The following is a 24,692-nucleotide window of genomic DNA, read 5'->3' as shown; positions in this document are numbered from 1 at the left end:
TCCTAATGGCATCCTTACATAACACATGGAGAAGGAAGAGGAAAGACCGAGAGTCACTAACCACGTCCTGTACACAGATAGACAAGAACCTTCCTGGTTTATTTCTTATCACATAGAACTTCTAAGATTCCAAGTGGTCAACTTAAGGCCTCAGGCCCTCTTAGATTCCTTTAAAAATCGTGAAGATTAATTTAAAAGTCTCCCTGGTACCTAAACATATTAAGAAGTGGAAAGGTGAACTAAGCTTCCTAGTGGACAGAAGAAATTGCTCTCATAACCTAAAGATGCATGAAGAAGTAACGAGACATGAAGGTGTGCGTGGTAGTGGCACCATCACACTGCACGGTGCTGGGCTCGCTCTCTCAGAGAATTATAAGTGAAAAGTGCTCTAAAGAAACACATTTGGAATCAGAATCTATGAAATCGAGAACCATAACTTCAAAGCCAGGAACCATATCATACAAGGAAATGAAGCCACCAGTGGGCATTATCAAAAAGCAGCACATTTCATCTACAAAGCCTGCAGATATTGCAGTCATCTGACACCAAAAATACAGGAAGTGTGGCTTACAAGTTTATAGAAATAGCATCTCAATGGGGAAAAACAACCATGTGGTTCATGTGGTTCTGACAATGAAATAAGGAGCTTCTAAAAGAAAAAAAATGGATATGAGTGTGTGTGTGTGTGTGTGTGTGTGTAAAAACTCACATTATAGTTTAAACAGTTAATTAGAATAAAAAGGAACAAGAGAACTAAGAGAATTGCCCAGAATATAGCTTAATAAAGATAATATAAAAATCAAAGAAAATAAGGGATTAAAATAAAAATGCCTAATACATATTGTTTCTGTGCTACCGAAATTCTGAGAGGCCAATAGAAGATGGTATTTGCCAAGAAGACAGATGAAATTTGGGGAGAATTGCCTGAGAGTTCTAAATTAAGCAATGAATTCTGAACTGCATATGTAATGGATAGAAAACCGAGAAAGGTTAAAAAAAATAACTTAAGTAAGGCCCAAAATGGAATAATATTAGCAATGAAAAGCAAGCAAGTCACAGAATGGATAATTAGCACCAAAAACTTAAGCTAAGTATATCTCCAGGTTTCAGCACAAAACAAACAAGGTAAAACTAAACAATAATAATGACAAAATAATTAGACCAAGTATAGAAAGCCAGAGGCATAAAACTGTGTGTAGTTCAGCTGACTTGTACATCCTATTTGTCCTACACCATGCACAATATCTAGGTAATGAATGCTGGCCCAATGCCCACCAACAAATGGTCACGTAAAAAATACGTGGTACATGTGCTCTTGGAAATACATTGAGACATAGAACAAATGAGGTCATGTGTGTAGGAAGACAGACTGAACTGGAAATCACTGTTTAGTGAAATAAACCAGACACAAATGGCAACTTTTCATGTCTTCATATTTTCTGTCATATGACATATACATATACACACATATATATGTATATATGATATCACATGGTAAACATTAAAGGCAAATTTATAAAACAACAGCACTGCTCAGTGCTTGCCTAGGGTTGGACTCTGGAGCAAAGAGCTATGAATGGGCATGAGCCAACTTTTCTTTTTTTTTTTTTGGTTCTTTTTTTAAGAGCTGGGGACCGAACCCAGGGCCTTGCGCTTCCTAGGCAAGCACTCTTCCCCTGAGCTAAATCCCCAACCCCGAGCCAACTTTTCAAAGTGACAGAAATGTTCAAAAACTCAAATGTGGTAGTGGATATATATCTCTGACTTTGCTGAGATCACTGAATTAGGAGCTTTGAAACAGTAGGTTAATTTTAAAAAAGAGAGACCAGGACATGCATATATACAAAAAAAGGTTAGCTAAATCAAAATTACTATAAGTCAAAGGTTTGAATCATCAAGTAAATTCAAGATGTTTGAATTAGTATAGAAAATTCACATGTACCAACAATAAATTAATAACTATAAAATAACAATCAATAAATGCGTTGCCATAATGGTAGATCTTCAGAGTATCTGGCATAATAAACTCATCAAACAAGCCAGATGGTGGTGGCATATGCCTTTAATCCCAGTGCTTGGGGGACAGAGGCAGGGGAAATCTCTGGGTTTGAGGCCAGTCTGGTCTACAGAATGAGTTCCAGGCAGCCAGAGCTACACAGAAAAACCCTATCCTGAAAAAACCAAAACAAGAAAAAAATCCTCAATATATCAGTAAAGCATTAAAAGATTTAAATGACATAACTATGTGTTTTAATCTAATAGATGGAATCCATGTAACTAATCGATTTTAATACGTAAGTGAAAAATCAAAGTTGCTGTAAATCAAACTTCAAAATGCTTCAAAGAATGAGCATTATACAGTTCATACTGACATCAGTAAATATGCAGAAATCATTAGGAAATTTCCATGGATTTGGACATTTAAAATAGAGATAAAAATCATACTGGAGGCCGAAACTATTTAAAACAAATTCAAAGAAATTTTAAAGAATAAATCAATAAATATAAGAACAGAAATGAGTTAAGCCAGAGATGCAACACAAGTCAATGTCCAAACACTGGTATTTTCAAAATCTATTATAAGATTGGTGAAGAGAACAAGGTAAAATTCATGAACATTTGAAATGGATACAATAAAAAAAGTAAAATTAATTCAAGGAGCAATACAAACACTAACATTATGGTTAAAAGTGGTACTTAGTAGCAAAATATGGAAATACTGTCTTTAAAAAAAGAGTAAGAACAAAGCAGACGCCTGACATGCACGTGGAGTTAGCAAAGGCTTGGCGACCATGAGGTGCCATACAGGCTCTAGGTCACTAGAATGTACGCAATGCATATGGACCACGCAGTGTTCATCCTTGCGCTTTCCAGGGATGCAGCCAGCAGCCATGTTCTGGAAAAGCTGTTAACTGAATTAACATCTTGGACTTTTGTCTGTGAAAAGTAAACCTCACTGATTGCAGGATTAGCAGTGCTGCAGGTCTGATGGCATGACGGCTTGTACCCTGTGAAAACTGACTGGCTTCGTTCTCTGAAAACAGTGATAACAACTTCCTCCTCAAGAGAACAGAGAGGGGAATCAATCTCGTTCTCTCTCTCTCTCTCTCTCTCTCTCTCTCTCTCTCTCTCTCTCTCTCTCTCTCTCTGTGTGTGTGTGTGTGTGTGTGTGTGTGTGTGTGTGAATACTGGTTCCTTAGGAAAAGGCTTCATTAAACAATGAAGTTCTATATCTAGTACTTAGGAGTCTATTAAAGAAATCACGTATAAGCACTCCTGGTAAATTTTAGAATAGTTAAATGATTGGTTATTCTGATCTTTTCTTCTCTTTCCCTACATACCCTAGTCTTTCTAGCCCCAGAAATATAAAATTCCTGAATAAAAGAGAAGAAAGGGAACAAAAATGAGGAAGATAGATTTAATGTACTGAAGAAAAATAATCCAATAGAGTATTCATTCTTCATTTTTACTTAACTCTCTAGGGAATTAGACATCACCGATTTCAAATGCCTCCGATGCTTTAGGCAAGATAAGGCACAGCTCACTAGCTGATGAAAATGCACTTGCTGGAATGGAGGAGTTGACAGTCAAGATTAAGTGTGTGTGATAAACAGAAAAAACTTGCTACATGTCACAGACACGGGTGCAGGAATGACTAGAGAGGAGTTGGTTAAAAACCTTGGCACCATAGCCAAATCTGTAATGAGTGAGTTTTTAAACAAAATGACAGAAACACAAGAAGATGGTCATCCAACTTCTGAACTGACCAGCCAGTTTGGTGTCAGTTTTTATTCTGCTTCCTTGTAGCAGATAAGATCATTGTCACATCAAAACACAATAATGATACATCTGGGAATCAGACTCCAATGAATTCTCCATAATTGCTGATCCAAGAGGAAACACACCAGGTCACGGAACAACAATTACTCTTGTCTTAGAAGAAGAAGCATCTGATTACCTTGGATTGGATACAATTAAAAATCTCGTCAGAAAGTATTCACAGTTCATCACCGTTCCTGTCTGTGTGTGGAGTAGCAACTGAGGCTGTTGAGGAGATCTTGGAAGAAGATGAAGAAGCAAAAGAAGAGAAATAAGAATCTGATGATGAAGCTGCAGTAGAGGAGGAGGAAGAAAAGAAACCAAAAACTAAGAAAGTTGAAAAAACTATGTGGGATTGGGAATTTATGAATATCAAAACAATATGGTGGAGACCATCCAAAGAAGTAGAAGAAGGCGATTACAAAGCTTTCTACAAATCACCTTCAAAGGAAAAGGATGACCCCATTTCTTATATCCACTTTACTGCAGAAGGGGAAGTCACCTTCAAGTCAATATTGTTTGTACCCACATCTGTGCCTCGAGGTCTGTTTGATGAATATGGATCTATGAAGAGTGATTATATTGATCTGTACATGCGCCAAGTGTTAATCACAGATGACTTTCATGAGATGATGCCCAAGTACCTGAATTTTGTCAAAGGTGTTGTGGATTCAGATGATCTCCCCTCAAGGTTTCCCATGAGACTCTTCAGCAACATAAAATTGCTCAAGGTGACTAGAAAGAAGCTTGTCTGCAAAACTCTGAACATGATCAAGAAGATCGCTGATGAGAAGTAAAACAACACTTCCTGGAAGGAATTTGGCACCAATATCAAAGTTGGTGTGATTGAAGATCACTCATGGAAAAAGAAATCACAGATCACCATTCAACTGACATTACTAGTTTAGACCAGTATGTGGAAAGAATGAAGGTAAAACAGGACAAAATCTACTTCATGGATGGGTCAAGCAGAAAAGAGGCTGAATCTTCTGTTTGTTGAGAGGCTTCTGAAGAAGGGCTATGAAGTTATTTACCTCACAGAGTCTGGATGAAAACTGCACTCAGGCTCTTCCCAAGTCTGCTGGGAAGCGGTTCCAGAATGTTACCAAAGGAGTGAAGTTTGATAAGAATGCTGTAGTTTTGTTTGAAACATTAACACTTCGGTCAGGATATCTTCTACCAGGCACCAAGGCATATGGAGATAGAATAGAAAGAATGCCTCGCCTCAGTCTAAACATCGACCCTGAAGCTCAGGTAGAGGAAGAACCAGAAGAAGCACCTGAAGACAATGCAGAAGACACCACAGAAGACTCACAGCATGATGATGATGAAGAAGAAGAGACGGACGCAGTTGCAGAAGAAGAAAAAGAAGAGGGAGAAGGAGGAGAAGGAGAGGGAGAGGGGAGACAGTGGGAAAGAGGGGAGAGAGGAGAGAAGGGAGTGGAAGAGGAGGAGGAGGAAGAGAAGGAGGAAGAGGAGGAGGAAGAGGAGGAGGAAGAGGGGAAGAGGGGAGGAGGAGGAGGAAGGAAGAGGAGGAGGAGGAAGAGAGGGGAGTGGAAGAGGAGGAGGAAGAGGAAGTGGAGGAGGAGGAAGAGGAGGAGGAGGAGGAAGTGGAGGAGGAGGAATCTACAGAGAAAGATGAATTGTAAATTGTATTCTCACTATGAATCCTGAGGGAGAGGGAATGTGAAATTTTAAAGTTTTTTCTTTAGAGAGAGACTTGTTTTGGATGCTCCCCCAAACCTCATTCTCCCCTGCACTATAAAATATTGGTATTATGGGTCATAGGAAGAAGTGGGATTTTTTTTTTAGTTGAAATTTTTTAAACATCGCTCCTGAACGTAAATTTGTACTATGCAACTGACTACTGGTGTAAAATCTTGTCATGTGTAAAAATTTTTTAAAAATCCAAATTAAAAAGAAAAAGAAATCGCAGATTGAGGGGAATGGATCACGTCTTGTTTGGCACAATACAACATGCTGAACACCCGTGACACGCAAGGCACGTGGTGGGAGCTAGATAGGGAGATGAAGAGAGCCTGGTGTGTTCCTCCACCAGTCACCTGGGGAGGTATTTCAAGTACATGAAAGTGGGGAGCTAAAGAGGTGGATCAGTGGTTAGAGCCTTTGCCAGGTAAGCACGAGGACCAGAAGACCCCCAGAACCCACAGACATGCCAGGTAGTAATGGCTGCCTGTGTGTAATTACAGCACTCAGTGAGCAGCAAAGGAAACTGTGGAGAAAGCTGGTGAACCCGACTGACTTTCACTCATGATGTCTGAAAGCAACTGAGAGACTGTGTCTCAGCTAAGGTGGGGAACAATTGAAGATTCCTGATGGCAACTTTCAGCTTCCTCCCTGATATGCATACATGCACATATGTACCCCACACACGAGTACCCGTGCATATGTTAAGATGAATATTTATACACACGCATACCATATATGCAGTAAAGAAGGGAGACTATGAGTGTTACATGTATAGGACGACACAAAAATGAATTTCCCTCAAATATTATAAATCTTCCTGATTTATAATAGACAGAAAAAAATGAACCACAGTAAGAAGAGGATTGAACTACACTTCCAATAATGAATTAATCGGCTGCAATGTTGCACAGTGAACCCTGGACTTCCCGCTGACCGGGCAAGCACTCTTCCACTAAGCTACATCCTCAGCTCTCATGATGCTTTGTACTATGTAAGGGCTCTGTAAGCTCCTCAGGCTGACCTTGGACTTTAAAGACAGTTCAACATTTCTTGATCTCATGCATGCTACCACATGTAGAGGTCAGAGGACAGCTGTCTGGAGTTAGCTCTTCCCTCACACTCTGTGTGTTTGAGGAACTGAGCTCATGTCTTCAAGCCTGGCCGCTTATGCCTTTACCCTCCTTAGCCCTGAACATCAGTCTTCCTGCCTTGGTCACATGAGAAGCTAGAACTTAAGATCTGTTCTTCCAAATCTGTCAGTATAATAATAATAATAATAATAATAATAATAATAATAATAATAATAATAATAATAATAATAAAAAAAATAGGCTGGAGACAGCCCAGGGGTTAAAAGCACTTCCTGCTTTTGCAGAAGACTGGTATTCACGTGGTAGTTCACTATTTATAGCTGTAGTTTCAGGGAATCCGCCACCCATGTCTGCCCTCTGGGAGCACCGAGCCCTCACATGAGGCAAAGTCATATAGAGAGGTGAAACAAATAAATGATTTTCTTGAGCAACAAAAGCATAACATTAAGTGTAAAAAATATATAGCTATGTTCATTTTTAAAGAAAAACAATCACACATGACTTTCTCAAACAGCAAAATACTTTTTGATCAACAAATTTTAAGTCCAGCAACACATCCTGACTTTAGTAACCTGGCTAGAAGTTCACAGTCCAAGCTTGTGACCAAGAGCTGAGATGCTCTCTAGATAAAACAACAGATGTGGGCCAGGGACTTGACACTAGAGTTTATTTTTCATTTTTTATTGGACCTTTTTATTTACATTTCAAATGTTATTCCCTTTCCTGGTTTCCCAGACATAAGCCCCCTACCCCATCCCCCTCCCCTTCTATAAGGGTGTTACCCTCCCCATCTACCCCCCTTTCCTGCCCTCCCCGACATTCCCCTACACTGGGGGTCCAACCTTGGCAGGACCTAGAGATTCTCCTTCCATTGGTGCCCAACAAGACCATCCTCTGCTACATATGCAGTTAGAGCCCTGCATCAGTCCATGTATAGTCTTTGGGTAGTGGTTTAGTCCCTGCGAGCTCTGGTTGTTTAGCATTGTTGTTCTTATGGAGTTACAAGCCCCTTCAGTTCCTTCAATCCTTTCTCTAATTCCTCTAATGGGGGTCCCGTTCTCAGTTCAGTGGTTTGCTGCTAGCATTCGCCTCTGTATTTGACATGCTCTGGCTGTGTCTCTCAGGAGACATCTATATCCAGTTCCTGTCAGCATTCACTTCTTAGCTTCATCAATCTTATCTAAGGCCAGGAACTTGACACTAGAATTTCAACAACTTGGTTGTAATAGATCTAAAGAAAGTTAGTGACACTGTGAGTGCTCTGTAGCGGTTCTACCCTGGGCTCTTCATGATGCTACTCTCTTCCCGTCTGACAGTGTAAATTTGGGATTGGTAAACATATGCAAATTCTGCTTATTGGACATGGCCAAGCCTTGAGGCTCCATCCTTGAAGCTAGAATTAAAGGCATCAGGTATCACAGTCCTCAGTTAATAACTTCTGTCTCTCAAGCTCTCTGAGTGGTAGGAACGGAGTTAGGATCCTGTGGGTACTGCTTATGTCTTCTATTCCTCTTAGCTAAAGTAAAATATAATTTCAAATAAACTGGGCATTGTGAGCAAGAGGCCTTTAGAAATCACAAAGACAGGCCTTTTATTCCCATACTTATATTAAAACACCTTCTAGAAAAACAGCTTAAGAATGTTAATTAAAGTTTACAAGAGCACATTCTTTTCACAAAGTATTTTTAAAGAGTAAAAGCTGTTTTGTTTTGTTTTGTTTTTTGTTTTGTTTTTGCCTCCTCTTGGTCAACCTAAGTAAAAGACTGTATGAAAATTTGTACCAAATATATTCAATGGGTTGTTTACAGCAGGAAACAATGTAAACTCCCAATGAGAGACCAGTGGCTATATAGCCTAACAGTACAAGAGTCTGCAAGTCAACAGTAGGACTCTCTGTTAAGGAGTCACCCTGGCCACCACAGAATGTTCAGTAGTCCCTCTAGTTCCTACAAAGTAGATGCTAGAGGTAAAAAGCATTTTCATATTCCTAAATGTCGACCCGGTTGAGAATCGCTCTTAGCAAATATGGTCACAGAAAACTCTCCACAGTGAGCATGAAGGTGAAACCGGAAGTTGCAGTGCAATAAGGAAACATAGTTGCTTCCCCCTCCCTTTCCTCCCCTTCTCTCTCTCTCTCTTCCCTCCTCTCCCCTCCCCTCCACCACATTCTTCACACTTTTCATTAACGAGGACTGGAAATATACTAATTAAAAATGCTAATGAAAATCCCAATAAAATCCTTTTTGGACTTTTTTGTCTTCTCACTTTTATTATTAGAATCGCAGTGAGTAGTGCCCCTGCACAGCACCCACCAAGGACTTCAGTTTCACAGATCAAGTGGGCCTGAGCCAACTCAGACTCATCTGCCAGGGACTGCGGTTTAACCAACAGTCCTGAGATGCAGGAATCAGGACCGGTGCAGACACAGAGAATGTTCTCCTCGTGAGACAGATCTCCTTCCCGAAGTCACGCCATCAGTCTAGAGGCTCGTTACTGTTAGAAAATGTAAGTTTCCACGTAGAAATGCCCCCGCCCCAGTCAATTCAAACCAAATAAACAGAAAACCAACTTGGCCAATCTACTCAGCAGGGTGTTGATTTGCAAAGCATGGGGAAAGGAAGTTCAGAATAATGAGAATAATGGGTGTGAGGATACCATTCCATCTTCTGGTTCTGCTGCTATGTCTCACTGTACATGCGTGTACACGTGCATGTCTGGGAGTGAGGGTGGGGGGCAGGGTGCACAAGCTCACATTCACATTATTTCCAGAAAAGTCTTTCATTAATAAATACATCTGAAGAAACAAACCATAGATATAAGGTGCTAATCCTGACTGGCAGGAGAAGTTTGGATCACGCAGGGAGATCACCTATTCTGGGCCATTTCCAAGCTCATGTCATAGGTTATAGACCAGATGGAGTGGATGACACTAGAAACAATGGACAAGATGGCACTGCCAGCCAGGCCTCTGGTTATCCAGCCTGACTCCCATGCTGACTTGGAACTCGCATCACTGTAAATAGTCCTTCAAGTTGATCACTAGAATAAACCATTGTATCCAGGGATTCTAAATAAGAATCTCCAACAATGTTTCAAGCACACCCCTTCCCACTGAGACCAAATAATGCAGTCTTCTGCTACATATGCAGGAGTGGACCACGGACCAGCCAGTGCATGGTCCTTGGTTGGTACCTTAGTTCCCGGGAGGTCTGAGGGTATGGGTTGGTTGATACGATTGTACTTCCTATGGGGCTGCCATCCCCTTTAGCTCCTTTAGTCCTCTTAACTTTTCCATAGGTGTCTCCAGGTTCATTCCAATGGTTGGCTATAAGTATCTGCATCTGGCTCAGTCAGATGCTGGTGCAGCCTTTCAGAGGACACCCATGCCAGGCTTCTGTCTGCAAACACATCTTGGTATCAACAATAGTGTAAGGGTTCAGTGTCTGTGCAGGGGATGGATGCCTTCTTGGGGCATTCTCTGGATGGCCTTTCCTTCCATTTCTGCCTATTTTTTTTGTCCCTGTGTTTCCTTTAGACAGGAACAATTCTGAGTCAAAAATTTTGAAATGGGTGGGTGACCCCATCCTTCAACTGAGGGCCATGTCTAACTACTGCATTGGGCATTTCAGTTAATGTCATCCACATTGGGGCCTGTGAGTCTCACACCCCTAGTGTTTGGGACTTTCTAGTGGTCCCCGCCTGTACCCCTCTCCACAATGCTGCATATTTCTATAAATTCTCTTGGCCTTCTGAACTTCTTTCCTGTCTTTCCCCATACCTGGTCCTGCCCCCTTTTATCCCTACTCCTCCCCTCTCCCATCCAGGTTCCTTCCTCCCCCTGCCTCCCATGATTTTGTTCCTCATTCTAAGTGGTATTGAAGCATCCACTTTGGCCTTCCTTCTTGTAAGTTGTATCATAGATATTCCAAATTTTTTGGTTAATATCCACTTATCAGTGAGTACATATCATGTATATACTTTTGGGTCTGGGTTACTTCACTCAGGATGATATTTTCTAGTTCCATACATTTGCCTACAAGATTCATGATGTCTTCTTTTAATAGATGAGTAGTATATTGCACTGTGTAGATGTACCACACTTTCTGTATTTATTCCTCTGTTGAAGGATGTCTAGCTTGTTTCCAGTTTCTGACTATTATAAATAAGAATGCTATGAACATAGTGACATGAGTGTACTTGTGATATGGTAGAGCATCTTTAGGGTGTATGCCCAATAGTGGTAGAGCTAGGTCTTCAAATAAAACTATTTCCAGTTTTCTGAGGAACCACCAGATTGATTTCCAGAGTGGTTGTAACAGTTTGCAGTCCCACCAACAACAGAGGAGTGTTCCTCTTTCTCCACATCCTCACCAGCATCTGCTATATCCTGAGTTTTTTATCTTAGCCAATCTGATTGGTATAAGGTAGAATCCCAGGATCATTTTGGTTTGCATTTCCCTGATGACTAAGGATGTTGAACATTTCTTGAGGTGCTTCTTGGCCATTCGAGATTCCTCTGTTGAGAATTCTCTGTTTTACTCTATTGAAAATTCTCTGTTCAGCTCTGTACCCATTATTTAATTGGGTTATTCGGTTTCTTGGAGTCTAACTTCTTGAATTCGCTAAATATTTTGAATAGTAACTCTCAGGTATAGGGTTAGTAAAGATCTTTTCCTAATCTGTAGGCTTCCATTCTGTCCAATTGACAATGTCCTTTGCCTTGGAAGCTTTTCTGTTTAATAAGGACCTATTGGTCAGTTGTTGATCATAGAGCCGAGCCACTGGTGTTCTCACAAAGAAAAGTTCTCCTGTGCCAATGTGTTCCAGGCTATTTCCCACTTTCTCTTCTATTAGATTCAGTGTATCTGGTTTTATGTGGAGGTTCTTGATCCACTTGGACTTGAGCTTTGTAAAAGGAGATAAATATGGATCAATTTGCATTCTTCTGCATGCAGACCACCAGTTAGACCAGCACTACTTGTTGAAGATACTTTCTTTTTTCCACTGTATGGTTTTGGCTTCTTTGTCAAAGATCAAGTGTCTATAGATGTATGGATCTACAATTCTATTCCATTGATTGACCTGTCTGTCTCTGTACCAATATTATGTGATTTTTATCACTATTGCTTACAGCTTGAGGTCAGGGATGATGATTCCCCCAGGAGTTCTTTTATTGTTGAGAATTGTTTTTGCTATTCTGGAGTATTTTTTATTCTGTATGAAGTTGAGAATTGTTCTTTCTATCTTTGTGAATAATTGAGTTAAAATTTTGATGAGGATTGCATTGAATCTATAGATTCCTTTTGGTAAGATGGCCATTTTTACTTTGTTAATCCTGCCAATCCATGAGCATGGGAGATCTTTCCATCTTCTAAGGTCCTCTTTAATTTTTTTTCAGGGACTTGAAGTTCTTTTCATACAGACCTTTTACTTGCTTGGTTAGAGTTACATCAAGATATTTTTATATTATTTGTAACTATTGTCAAGGGTGTTGTTTCCATAATTTTTCTCAACCCATTTATCCTTTGTATAGAGGAAAGATACTGATTTTTTTAAGTTAATTTTATATTCAGCCACTTTGCTGAAATGGTTTCATTTCATCCACAAATAGTGATAGCTTTACTCCTTCCTTTCCAATTTGTATCCCCTTGATCACTTTTTGTTGTCTTATTTTTCTAACTAGAACTTTCAGTACTGTATTGAATAGATATGGGGAGATTGGGCAGCCTTGTCTTGTCCATGATTTTAGTGGGATTGCTTCAAGTATCTCCTCATTTAATTTTATATTGGCTGTTGGTTTGCCATTTATTGTTTTTATTATTTTTAGGTATGGGCCTTGATTTCTTGATCTCTCCAATACTTTTAACATAAAGGGTTGTTGTAGTTTTTCAAATGCTTTTTCAATATCTAATGTGATGATCGTGCGAGTTTTTAACTGAGTTTGTCTCTATAGTGGATTACATTGATGGATTTCTGTATATTGAGCCATCCCTACATCCCTAGGATGAAGCCTACTTGACTGTGGTGAATGATCATTCTGATGTGTTCTTAGATACGGTTTCCAAGAATTTTATCAAGTACTTGTGCATTGAATTCATAAGTGAAATTGGCTTGATGTTCTCTTTCTTTGTTGTGTGTTTGAGTGTTTTAGGTATCAGAGTAACTTTACTTCATAAAAATAAGTAGGTAGTATTCCTTCTGTTTCTATTTTGTGAAATAGTTTGAGAGTATTGGTATTAGGTTGTCTATGAAGTTCTGATAGAATTCTGCACTAAAACCATCAGGCTCTAAGCTTTTTTTTTCTTTTTTTTTTTTTTTGGTTGGGAGACTTTCAATTACTGCTTCTGTTTCCTTAGGGATTATGGGGCTGTTTAGATAGTTACAGACATAGAGGAATAAAGACCAAAGCTAAGAAGGATCAGTAAGGGCAATGGTTTATTTCATAATGATGCTAGCTGGCCACGTGATCAAGCATTAAATATAGAGATGAACACAAAGGTTGCCTCCGACCATGTACCAGGAGAGACAAAATTAAGCATTAAGCATTTCTGTACTACATTCAATCTCCTTCTAATTTTTCTTTATAGCACAATGAGACTTTTTTCTAACTATGGGACACTCTGCTACACGACACTTACTTGGAAGTTCCATGTTGTAGGAAGAGAAAAAGTCAGGCGAACTTGGGTATACTTTGTTCACTTTGAGCAAGTCAGAGCCAGGTCATGAGAGGTAACCAGAGCCAGGCCTGGGAGCAACTGTGCTTCACTGGGTTTTCTGTTCCTTAATTGGTTTGGAGTCTTGTGGTTCTTTTCAAATATGGGGGAAGATATCTACTGGGCGGTGAGTAACTCTGGTCATAGCTATAGGAACAAACAAAACAACAAAAAGCTTAGGGCAAAAAAAAAAAAAAAAAAACCCACAAGCAGTCAGACTCTGAAAAAGTAACCAAGCCAAAAACACCACTGGACTATTTCAAAATGGTTGGGTACACACTGAAAGCCAAACATGCTCGCAAGTTCAGCAAGCCCCAAATATGCCATGTCATTGGTGTCTTCCCTTCCAATGTCCCCATGCTCCGAGCTGTAACCATGAAGGAAAGATGCATCATCTCATTAAATCATTTCTAAAGCAGGAGAAAAGGAGAGAGGGGGAAGAAACGAGAGACATGGAGGAGGGAGGGAAGAAAAGAAAAAACAGGGAAGGTGATAGGGGTGGGGTTGGGGGGAGGAACTGTGAGGGGAGACCAGGAGGAGGGCAGTGGTCTGCTATCTGGGTATAAAATGAATGAATGAATGAATATAAATAAATAAATAAATAAATAAATAAATAAATAAATAAATAAGATGGGAGAGGGAAGGAGTGAGAGTGAGGAAAAATGAAGGAAGAGGAAACAGGAGGGAGGAAAGGAGAAAGGAAACAAAGAAAATTACTGAAAAATATATAATAAAAATTATTGTGTTCTCAAGTCACTCAATGTGAAATTTTCAAAAAACCACGTGTTCCACCAGATAAATATTTCTGCATACCCTCAGAAATGGGCCATGCTTCCCACATACTTAAAAACATCCTTTCCAGTTAATCTATCAGTAACAACCCTACCGGACTTTTATCTTAAAATTTGTCTTGGGCCTGGAGACAGCTTGGTGGTAAAGAACTTAGACAGTCATGAGGAACTGAGATCAGGTCTCCAGCACCCGGGTGAAACACCTGGATGTGCTGAGACACTTAGCATCCCAGCCTAAGGAGAGGGCGTCAGAGGGTGGTGTGATTCACTAGCCAGCCGGTCTAGCCAATCTGTGAAGAACAGCAGGCTAATCGAAGAGACCCCACCTGATACAATAAGGTAGAGAACAATTGAGTAAGACACTTTGATGTCAACCTCTGTCCTCCACACGTGTACATGTAGGCACATACATAGCATAGACATTTGTAAACACACACACACACAACACACACACACACACACACACACACACACACACGCACGCACATACATGCATACATACACAATTCTTTGTTATTTCATTTTATATATGGCTTGTTCAGAATGAACCAGGGAAGGAACCAGAACATAAAGGCTGTTTGTTGGGCGGTCTCCAAACCCAGCTGCAGGTATCCACTCTCTGTTTGCCTCCTTACAGCCATCCACCCTGTCACGTGACAGCAGCATGACCAGCTCTGTCCAGCAGTGCTCATTGCCTGGAAATGTACTACATACTAAATCTACATCCCAGCCACACATCTTTCATGATAAGAAATTTATAAAGTAGAAAGTGTGGGAAAGTGGAAATTTAGGCTGTCTGCCTACCTTTAATTGAAGCACTATCTACTTCTCTGAATTAAACTACCAGTCTAATTCAAGCTAGCTGAGCTGCTTATCATCCACAATAAATCTAGGTGCTGATGATATGTCAGATTATATTTCTACAGGCCTTCTTTGTGTGTTTAATCTCTTTTCTCCCTTCCTATTTCATGGTACACACAGCTCTGTGCATTGTGATTCTTATCAGGATGAGGTTTGGGCTATTGGCCTTTCAAGTGGTTTACTTTTGTACTATAATCTTTTAAATGTCAGATGTTGCTAGGCAACTATTTTTAGTTTAGTTGTGGTACAAATAAAACTATATCTAAGTGGTTTAGTCTCAATTAGTAGCACTATTCTTTCAAAATAAGTATGGCCTACTTTTGTGTCAAGCGATATATGATGTGTATTTCCAGACCTGCACAGAGTTGCAAATGATCCCAGAATTAGTAGTTTATAAATTTTACTGTTCATTGCCATAAACACATGAAACATAGATAATTAAGTAATGAAATAGTTTTAAAACATAACAATGATTAGGAGAAGGGGAGAGATGATTCACATAAAAACAAAGAAAAAGCTGTCTCTGTAGAATTCCTTATATATCTAACTAATATGGGAACGTACATGCCTTTAATCTCCAGGGAAACACTGATGCTGGGAGCAGAACACAGCAACAGGTCTCTGAAATTAACTATTGTTATTGATGATCTGGGTATGACAGCATGAATTGCTTTAAATTACAGCTTACCAACAGGATAATCAAACTAGGAGATGTTAAGTTGAATGCTGATTTTAGAAGGTCTTCGGGTGTTTAATTTAATTTGAAATGCTTTTAGTTTGAAGAATTTTGTTAATTTAATTTGAAATGTTTTTTAGTTTGAAGAATTTTGTTATCTGATTTTATGTATATAGGCTGAGGGATACTGACCAGGGTTATTGCTTTGGGTAAAAATAAAAAATAATAATGGACCACTGTTTAAAGTAATGATGTTCAGAACAATTTTCTTTTGTTCAGGACTAACTTTTGGAGATTTCTGTAAGATTCCACCCAATTTTATGACCACATTAAAGTCTTAGAAGACTCCCCATATTGTTCAGTGCTGCTGGAGTTCCGCTTTCAGAAGTACCCACCGAGTTGGAGAGAACGGTTAGGGGCAGCTTGAGAACTAAGCTGCCTTTGCTAGGGTCAGGGGAGACTGGGAGGGGAATTCAGAGAACGGGTCCAGCATCCTGCTTTACAGTGAATCTTTTCTTCAGTTGAAACTGTGGACTGTAATCGATGGTTTGGAAGGAATGAGGTTGGTGTATCTCACAGAAGAAGTTCTAAGACACTTTCATTAGACAAAAAGCTTTTGAAAGAGGAAGTGGGCCTTTAAGTGACACAGCCTCTTGCAGAGATTTCTCGAATTTCCAGTAAGAAGTCCTCAGCAATGGACAATGTTTCAAAGTGAACAATCACAGTATTTCAACACACCCGTGGTCAAGTGGGGAGGGTGACGGAATGACGATGAAAGCCTGTGCTATCCTGACCTTTCCCATGACCGTAATTGATGGATTCAACCCCCAAGCCCTTTGCCAGGCTGCTGATATATTTAGAAATGTGCCTGTGACTCACTGTGCACATAATCTGGCAATGAATAAGGGGCAGTGGCTATGAAGGCTACCCAAGGGTGTGGCTTTTCATGTGCAGCACCTTCTCTAGGATGCACAGTTGTCTCGGTTAGTCATTTTATGGCCGAGCTCAGAACTTCATAAGCCAAGATCTATTCATCAAAATAAATATCAACATGGTTAAGATCAAAATATCCATTTTGATATTAATACAAGTTAAAAAGCTTTAAAGGACAAAAGAGGTTTATTCTGGAGTTAGTGAGATGATTCAGCAGTTAAGAGCACAGGCTGCTCTTTCAGAGGACACAGGTTTGGCTGCCAACACCCATATGATAGCTTCCAACCATCCATAAGTAATAGAGCCAACCATTCCTATGACTCTGTTGCTTTCTTCTGACCTCCAAAGGCACCAGGCCCACATGTACTACATATACATCCATGCAGGCAAAATACTCATCTGTGTAAATAAATCTAAAATATTTTTAAAAGTATTTAGTCAAAAGTTTATGCTGACTTCTACAAGGCATCTGGGATATGAAAATATGGAGGAATGTTGCTTCTACCTTAGCAATCAAAACAAGCTACATATTCTATGAGTCTTGATTTTTACTGAATATAGGGGATTAGAGGAAGTTATATCACTAACTTAATGCCCAGGAAGACAGATGTTTTAAAGGAATAAATCAATGTGTGTATGATTTTCTTATTAAGTACAGAGAGGCCAGGATTGCCATGTATGTTGATAAGAAAAATTCAACTATAAATTTTATCAAAGTCAAAGAGTGAACCACTATAGGAATACAAACACCCCAATTTTATTGTTTGGAGAGTATCTCCCAAAAGTTTTACTGGGAAATAGTAAAAGTTTTAAGAGGTGAAGCATAGAGTAGAGTTTTATGTTCTTGGAATAGGCCCACCTAGCCATGGGGTGAACAGTCTTCCTCAACTGTGTATGTCTGCCAGCATGAGTCGACTAACCACAGAGAAAAGTAATAGAATCAACTGCCAGCAAACTAAAAACAGCAACCAATGTAACCTTCTTCTCTTTTTAAGTAGATTTTCTCAGGCATTTTGTTACAGTAACACAAAGCTGGTCCAACCCTGGGAACTGCAGATGAAAATGAGATTTGTACCATCTCAGTCATCTGTTTTCATGATTCTAATAAACTAGAGGAAGACCTCTCCTGATTAAGAGAGCAAGAACCGAATAGCAAGTACCATGAGTCTACCACTGTGGTAGTGGCAAGAACAGGGGAAATCTTCTTTCTCCTCTTTGGTGAACTGATCAGAAAGACTGAATAATGAGGGCGACACAAGAACAAAAGCTAGGTTACAAGAGTAAAGTCATGAACAAAACCAAAGATGATCACAAATTTGAACCAAAATTTAGTTTAAAAACACTGTAACACAGGTTTTAAAGGTCCCAGACAGGAAATATGTAAAATTCATAAACATATGAATTTCAGAAAAGAAATTGAAAACAGTAAGAGTCAGATAAAAGTGCAAGAAACAAAAAGAAAAAAAAAACAGAGAAGAGTCATCCCTCCAGTAGATACAATCCTGTTGAAAATGAGATCAATATGCTTGAAAACACATCCTAAGGTTACCTGAAGAGAAACACAATGGAGAGAATAAACAAGAAGAGAACATCCAATAATGAGAAATGGATGTGGCATTGGGGGTAGAGGGATGTGTTAACAGTGACTGGGCAATAAATCCTCCATTTTCCTTATTTGGAATAGATGACTTTCAAAGAGCCTCGTTGAAAGCAAGTCCTCATTCTACTTTCCATCATGGGAGGACAAAGCTATGGTTGCCTTTAGACCTTTTGCAGCCTCACCAAAAAAAAGGGGGGGGGAGGGGTCTTCATCTTGGAATAGATTAGCCTCAATGGCAGCAAGAGATTAATTTGTGCTGATTACAAACTAGCTAATCTGTGGTATTGTGCTATAGAAATAGTAATATGAACGGGTAGCTGAAGATGAGGGCTATATGGCATAGAACTGTTGACTTCAGTCTTGCTTTCAGCTCAGTACTTTTTTGGAGAGGAGCGTAGGGTTATACTATTCTCCTCTCCTTTAGAATGAGTTAGAATGGTAATGTTTCCTTTGCACTGCAACACTTCTTTGTAGTAGCATTTATGGTTAAGAGACTGCCTTTAGTCTCAGAGGAAACTTCAGATTTGTAACGGTGTTGTCATTACTGGAAATATAGAACTTCTGTAGCTCGCCTGAATGTCTGTAAGTAAGAGATAGTCATGAGTCTTTGGGGGCTAGGGGAAGAATGTGATGGTTTGGATATTCAAGGACTCCTCCAGATTCTTGAATCCTAATATAGTCCTGAATTTGTAACTCTGTGGGCCTCTAGAGATCTAACTTCACTCTCCATGTGCCTCGGGTTTTCTCCTTTATGTATAGCATTGCAGTGTGACCAGCCCCTAATGTTCACACCACCACATACTGAGATGGTATGACTGTCATCCTTTCTCCACTGTGGTGGATGCTTTCCCTTTAAAGAGTGACACATAGTAAAGAGCTCCTTTCTCAACCTGATTTTATCGGTTAGCACTCAGATATCTGAACTCAGATATCTTATAATACTAAGAAAATTAATCCAGGAATCTGTAGCAAAAACATTGCAAGCTTTTACGTCCTTGGAAATTAAGCTGCAAGCCAATACACGTTATTAGTAGAGGACAGTGATGAGAAAGTTAGAAGCTACTTTTGTTTAAAGTAAAAACATCTCAATAAGATTTAAAAAAAAAAGTCAACAGGGGAAATCTCTCCATTAGTATCTATATCAGGAGAAAAATTGCTCATAATAGCTACCTAAACTCCTCCTTTAAGAAACCTTAAAATGTAACTGAATAAAACTCAAAGCAAGCAAACCAAAGGAGGGAGATCTTAAGGAAGGGAGGAGTATGTAAAACTGAAAAGACAAAGCAGATATCAGTAGACAAACACCATGCTTTAAGGGACCAGCTAGAGGAAAAAGCTCCTAAGCCATAGGAAAAAGAAAGGGGTGAGGCAGAGAAGGAGGGGCCACGAAAAGGAAGATATAACTATATGGGTCAGTAACTCAACCACTCAAATACAACAGACAATGTCTTAAAGGCATGCTACCAAAGTGCGCTAAGGAAGAAACACTGTTAAGTAGCTATAAACCTTGTGAAGAAAATGGATTTGTAGCTGAAACTTAATAAGAAAAACATCAGGAGCAGAAGGATATAGTGGCAGAGTCTATCTAAATCGTGTGACGATGTAAACTCTAGACAAAAACTTCAGAAAGGAGCACATCCTGACTTTGTTGCTAAGGCCAGATCCATTGTGACCATAAACTGCACGAGGGACTAAATAACCGTCCCAGACCCTTCACGCTTAACACATAGACAAGATTCCTCAAGATACTTGACAAATTGGATCCAACAAACTACAAACACCAGGAAAGGGGGGGGGTTAAAATGGAAATACAGAATTACTTCATCATTAGCAAGCTAAGGTATGCAAGGGGAAAGGAGATGACATTTGAAATGTAAATACATAAAATATCCAACAAAAATAAAGTTGGAGCAGACTTAAGAAATGCAAACTGACGCGGTCACTTGGGAAAGCACATCGTGGTTTCTTATGAGTAAACATGTACTGACCACGCAGCACAAAACCCTCTTCCTTAATTTCACCAACAGAAAAATGGAATTGATGTGTTCATGGAACTGTCTGTGGTGGTTTTACTCATACACCCTAAGGATGGGTAGCAACTTGAGTGTCTTCCAGTCCATAAATTCCTAAACTCTGGGCTGCACTGGAGCCTTGGCTGGGCTCCTGGACTGCATGTGGGGAAAGGGCACCGAGCCACAGTGCACATTCCTCAATCTCTGCTTCCTGACTAGGTATGGGTGAGGGTACCTGCTCCAAGTTCTTGCCTATTTGGCTTTTTTGGCCATGATGGACAGTGCCTACGTCATGAGCTGTGAAGCAGAACAAACCATATTTCCTTTAGAACACTGCTGACAAAGAGTATTTTAGTGCAGGAACAGGAAAAGAGAAACTAAGACATCCATCAGCTCGAATCCAGTTTTCTAGTCTCCAATCTATGGTTGTCCCCATCTGTTATTAGCATCCTCCATAGGTATCCTCAAACACCATGGAAACTTTCTTTTCCCGTTGCTTTTCCTGAGCCCTGAACTCCATTCGGACATGGCTTCCTCTACAGTCTTTTTGTCTTCTCTCTCAAGCTCCGATGTCACTAGGCTAGCGGGTACAGTAATTGTCCTTGCTTCTTCTTTTTTTTTTTTTTTTGGTTCTTTTTTTTCGGAGTTGGGGACCGAACCCAGGGCCTTGCGCTTCCTAGGCAAGTGCTTAACCACTGAGCTAAATCCGCAACCCTTGTCCTTGCTTCTTACTGTTGCTCCCAGGTAAATTGTTCTTCTCAGCTCAACAAAAACTTCCAGAAACATGAAAGCCACACATAACACTTGAGTGTCTCATTTGCCTTCACCTACAGATATTCTTCTGTCTGCACCCTACACTATCATCCCCTCCACTAGCTCCCTAAATGAACAATAGATACATGCTCCTCTCCTAATCCAGTCCCCAGTTTGTCAGCTAGATCTCTGCCTTAACTCGCAGTGAAGGATACCACTCCCACAGTTGGGTGTTAGAATAAATCATGAACCATCTGCACTTAATCAAATTGCAATTTCCTGTGTCCTAGCTAGTTTATGTCAACTGACACAGGCTAGAGTGATCGGAGAGGACCAAGCACCCATTTAAAAATGTCTTCATAAGATTGGATTGGCAAACCTGTAGGATATTTTCTTAGTTAGTGATGGATGTGGAAGGGCCCAGCCAATTGTAGGTGGGTCCAGCCCTGGGCTGGCAGTCCTGGGTTTTTAAGAAAGCAGGATGAATGAGTCATGGAGAATAAGCCAGTAAGCAACACTCCATGACTTCTGCATTAGCTTCTGTTTCCAGATTCTTGCCTTGTTTGAGTTCCTGCCTTAATTTCCTGTGGTGATGAACAGTGATGTGGAAACATAAATAAGGGAAGCAAATCCTATATTCACCAACAGTTTTTGTTCATGGTTCTTTATCACAGCAATCATAGCCCTAATTGACACAGAGAATATCACACACTCATGCACGTCTTCCCTTTGCCCAGGCAATCTGTCTATTGTCCCCACTTTGGTCAGTCTAGGTAAAGCAAACTTGAGCATTCTTGGTCAGGGATACTGGGAACCAATACATATCTAATTGTCTGCCTACACTTAGGTATCCACCACAAAGGCCACAGGAAGCAGCGGAGTATGGAAAGTTCCATACTTGTTTCTAGGTGGTGGTTCTCTACAATAGTACCTTCTCATTCCCCCATTCCTGAGAATGCACCTCACCTGCTTCATGGGTCTCACTCTTTCTGGCTTGTTTCACTCTTAGCAAGCTGTCCTGTCCTGACATGTTGCTGCCGTTCACTCCTGACTAAACTCTTGGATAGTCATCAATACCTCTGAAATAGCAGAATGAAGCAGATGGTCTTCAAAATAAATCAAGGACCTTTCTGGCACATGAAGACAGAGAAAGGTTAGGGAAGGGAGCATATTTAGCAAAAGAGAAGGAGATAATACTGATTTCATCTCAGGCACACTTGTGAAAAGAGCGCTGAGCAGTCGTATTGACTAGTGTCTGAGACAAAGTAGACATTTGTGCTAAAAACATAAAATAACTCAACAGACACACTATTGATACCCTGATTTTATGACCATCATCACACACATTGCTACAGTCCCTAAATTCTTGTTCTGCTGTCCCTAGAAGGCTGACCTGGCACATGTGAAAACTCTGACCAATAGTCTGGCTGCTCCTCACACCTGTTTGATTACCACTGGCTTCAACACTCATGCTTTGACTGACCCTACAGGAGAAAATAGGGTAGAGAGGAAGGAAGAGGTTCCTCTAAGGAACAAGCAACAACTTCAGAGCAGGGGTAGACACAAGATGAATATATTCAAGCCAGGTATGGAGGTGTATGCCTGTAGGCCCAGCACACGAGAGGCAAAACCAGGAAGAGGTTCAAGGCCAGTCTCTGCCACTTCAAATATTAAGGGCCAGCCTGGGATACATGAGAACTTGTCTTAAAAAAAATAGGAAAAGATAGATAAATTCTAAAATCCCCCAAAACGTAAGGTAGATTAAAATAATGCTCTTGTCATTTAAAGGATCCTCTTTGGTTTAGGGATGAGTATCTTACTGATATTTTTATTTCCTTGATTATTTAATTTAAAATGTCAGCTATTTTGTTTCTGAAAGCTGTGTAATATATTGAGCTTCTTTGAAGTTTTCACTTCACATATTTTCTCCAGCTCTCTAATGCCCCTGTTAAAAATAAAAGTAACTATTTATAGGACTACTGATTCAAATGGATTCTAAGCTCACATGACTACAGCTGCTGCATGGAATGCCTGCTCTAGCTCAAAAGCCTTCATTTGACTGATTGAGATGCACTGTCTTAGCCTGCCGGAGCTCACACTTAACTCAAGGCAATGGGATGCTCCTTGAAAGACAGCAAAAGCTGTTCCATGAGGCAAGTGCTTCTTCCTTCTATTGTTCCTCTACAACAGCCACCACCACTAGACCCTACTATAACCAAGTCTCAAGCCCAAAGATGAGCATTTCTATCAGACATGTGCAAATGACATAGTATTCTGCATTCTCAGTCTAGGGGTGGCTGTAAGAAGTGCTCATGTATTTCTACTTATTTCAGTTTAATTTTCAAATGAATCATAGCATACACCTGCATCAAACTCACAACAAGTTGTACGGCCCTGGAGACTCCTAGTTCCTTAGAGCATGAATAGCCGTACACGTGGCTGATGAGTCAGCATATCGACTTTGGCTGACATGTTTGCTCTAAGCAAGGGGTAAAATATTTGGCATTCTAAATCCTGGCTTTTGTGGAAAGGAGGAGTTACTTTGATTGCTATTTTTCATTACTTATGAGGAATCAAAGATATTTTCTAGATGCCTTAATATCCCCAGTTCTTAGGATTAAGGCTGTGGCAAACAGGTGAAATAGTTCCATGAATAAGCTGTGACTGAAAGCCCCCTCTTGGGAAATGAATTCTTGGTAATCCCGGAAAGTCATACTCTTCTCTTGCCCTGCTCTGTTTGAAGTTGGTCAACGTGGGCCTTTCGGCTGCTAATTCGGAAATTCAGATGGGAAAAGGAGTCACAGAACTTTGCTATTGTGGACATGTGAATAGAAGTCTTGCAGAGTGAACAAGACACACTGTACATTCAGAGAGAAATGCACTCTCTTGCCTTCTGGCACAACTTGTAAGTGACTAGATGAGACTGAGGTCTTGGGAACCCAGAGACGTTACATCTATTTTGGTAACACTGACATGCTTCAAGTCTACAGCGAATAGGGAATCACCCTCTTTGTGTAAATGTTTGCTTTGTTGGAAATTCTCAAGCAGAAATTAGTAGCAAACATGCACCAGAAGGGGTATTAAATCAAGCATGATAAACAATTCCTAGGCAATGTTTAGACTGGCCAAAGCCATCCTGTAATCACACTTGATAATAGAACACTGCATCTGACATCCACACACTGGGACAGAAAGCAAACAAAATAACTTATCCCTGATGCGCAGGTCTATCACAGTAGGTAGATTAATGAGTAGATAAGTATCAAACCCCCATTGCATTTTCCTTTCTTTTTTTTCTTTTGGTGGTGTAGACACTATTAATGAATCATGAATGTTTGATGTTCCTTTCCAGCAGTTACAAAACACTCTTGGAACGGGTCTGGGAATTCACTTTGATCTCTTGTTTGAAGTCAGATGCCAGTATTCTGGCCCCCTGTGACAACAACTATCTCAAACTCTGGGCTACTAAAGAGCTACACTTAATCATACAGAGTTGGTGCCAAAGGATGTTTCAAAAATGACACAGCAGTATGCTCAAGAAACCCTCAGGAGCAGGGCCCTATGCTTCTGGAGGTGAGTCAGCAGCAGGCAGCCAGCTGGCCTGAGGGTCCACTGAGGCTGCTCCACTGTCCCACAGTGACAGACCCAAAAGCCTCAAACACAAATGGTGACAAGGTGGACAATGTCCTGGAATTGGAATCTTTCTTTGAATAATGCCTTAGAATTGACTTCA

General features: G+C 40.2%; 1 pseudogene; it reads left to right on the top strand.

Moving 5' to 3' along the window:
- Nucleotides 1–306: 306 nt before the first annotated feature.
- LOC116906053 lies at nucleotides 307–8,912 on the top strand (annotated as a pseudogene).
- Nucleotides 8,913–24,692: the final 15,780 nt, after the last annotated feature.

Source organism: Rattus rattus, chromosome 7 (genome assembly GCF_011064425.1).
Source record: "Rattus rattus isolate New Zealand chromosome 7, Rrattus_CSIRO_v1, whole genome shotgun sequence".
Taxonomy (NCBI): domain Eukaryota; kingdom Metazoa; phylum Chordata; class Mammalia; order Rodentia; family Muridae; genus Rattus; species Rattus rattus.
This window is presented reverse-complemented; position numbering and strand designations above follow the sequence as displayed.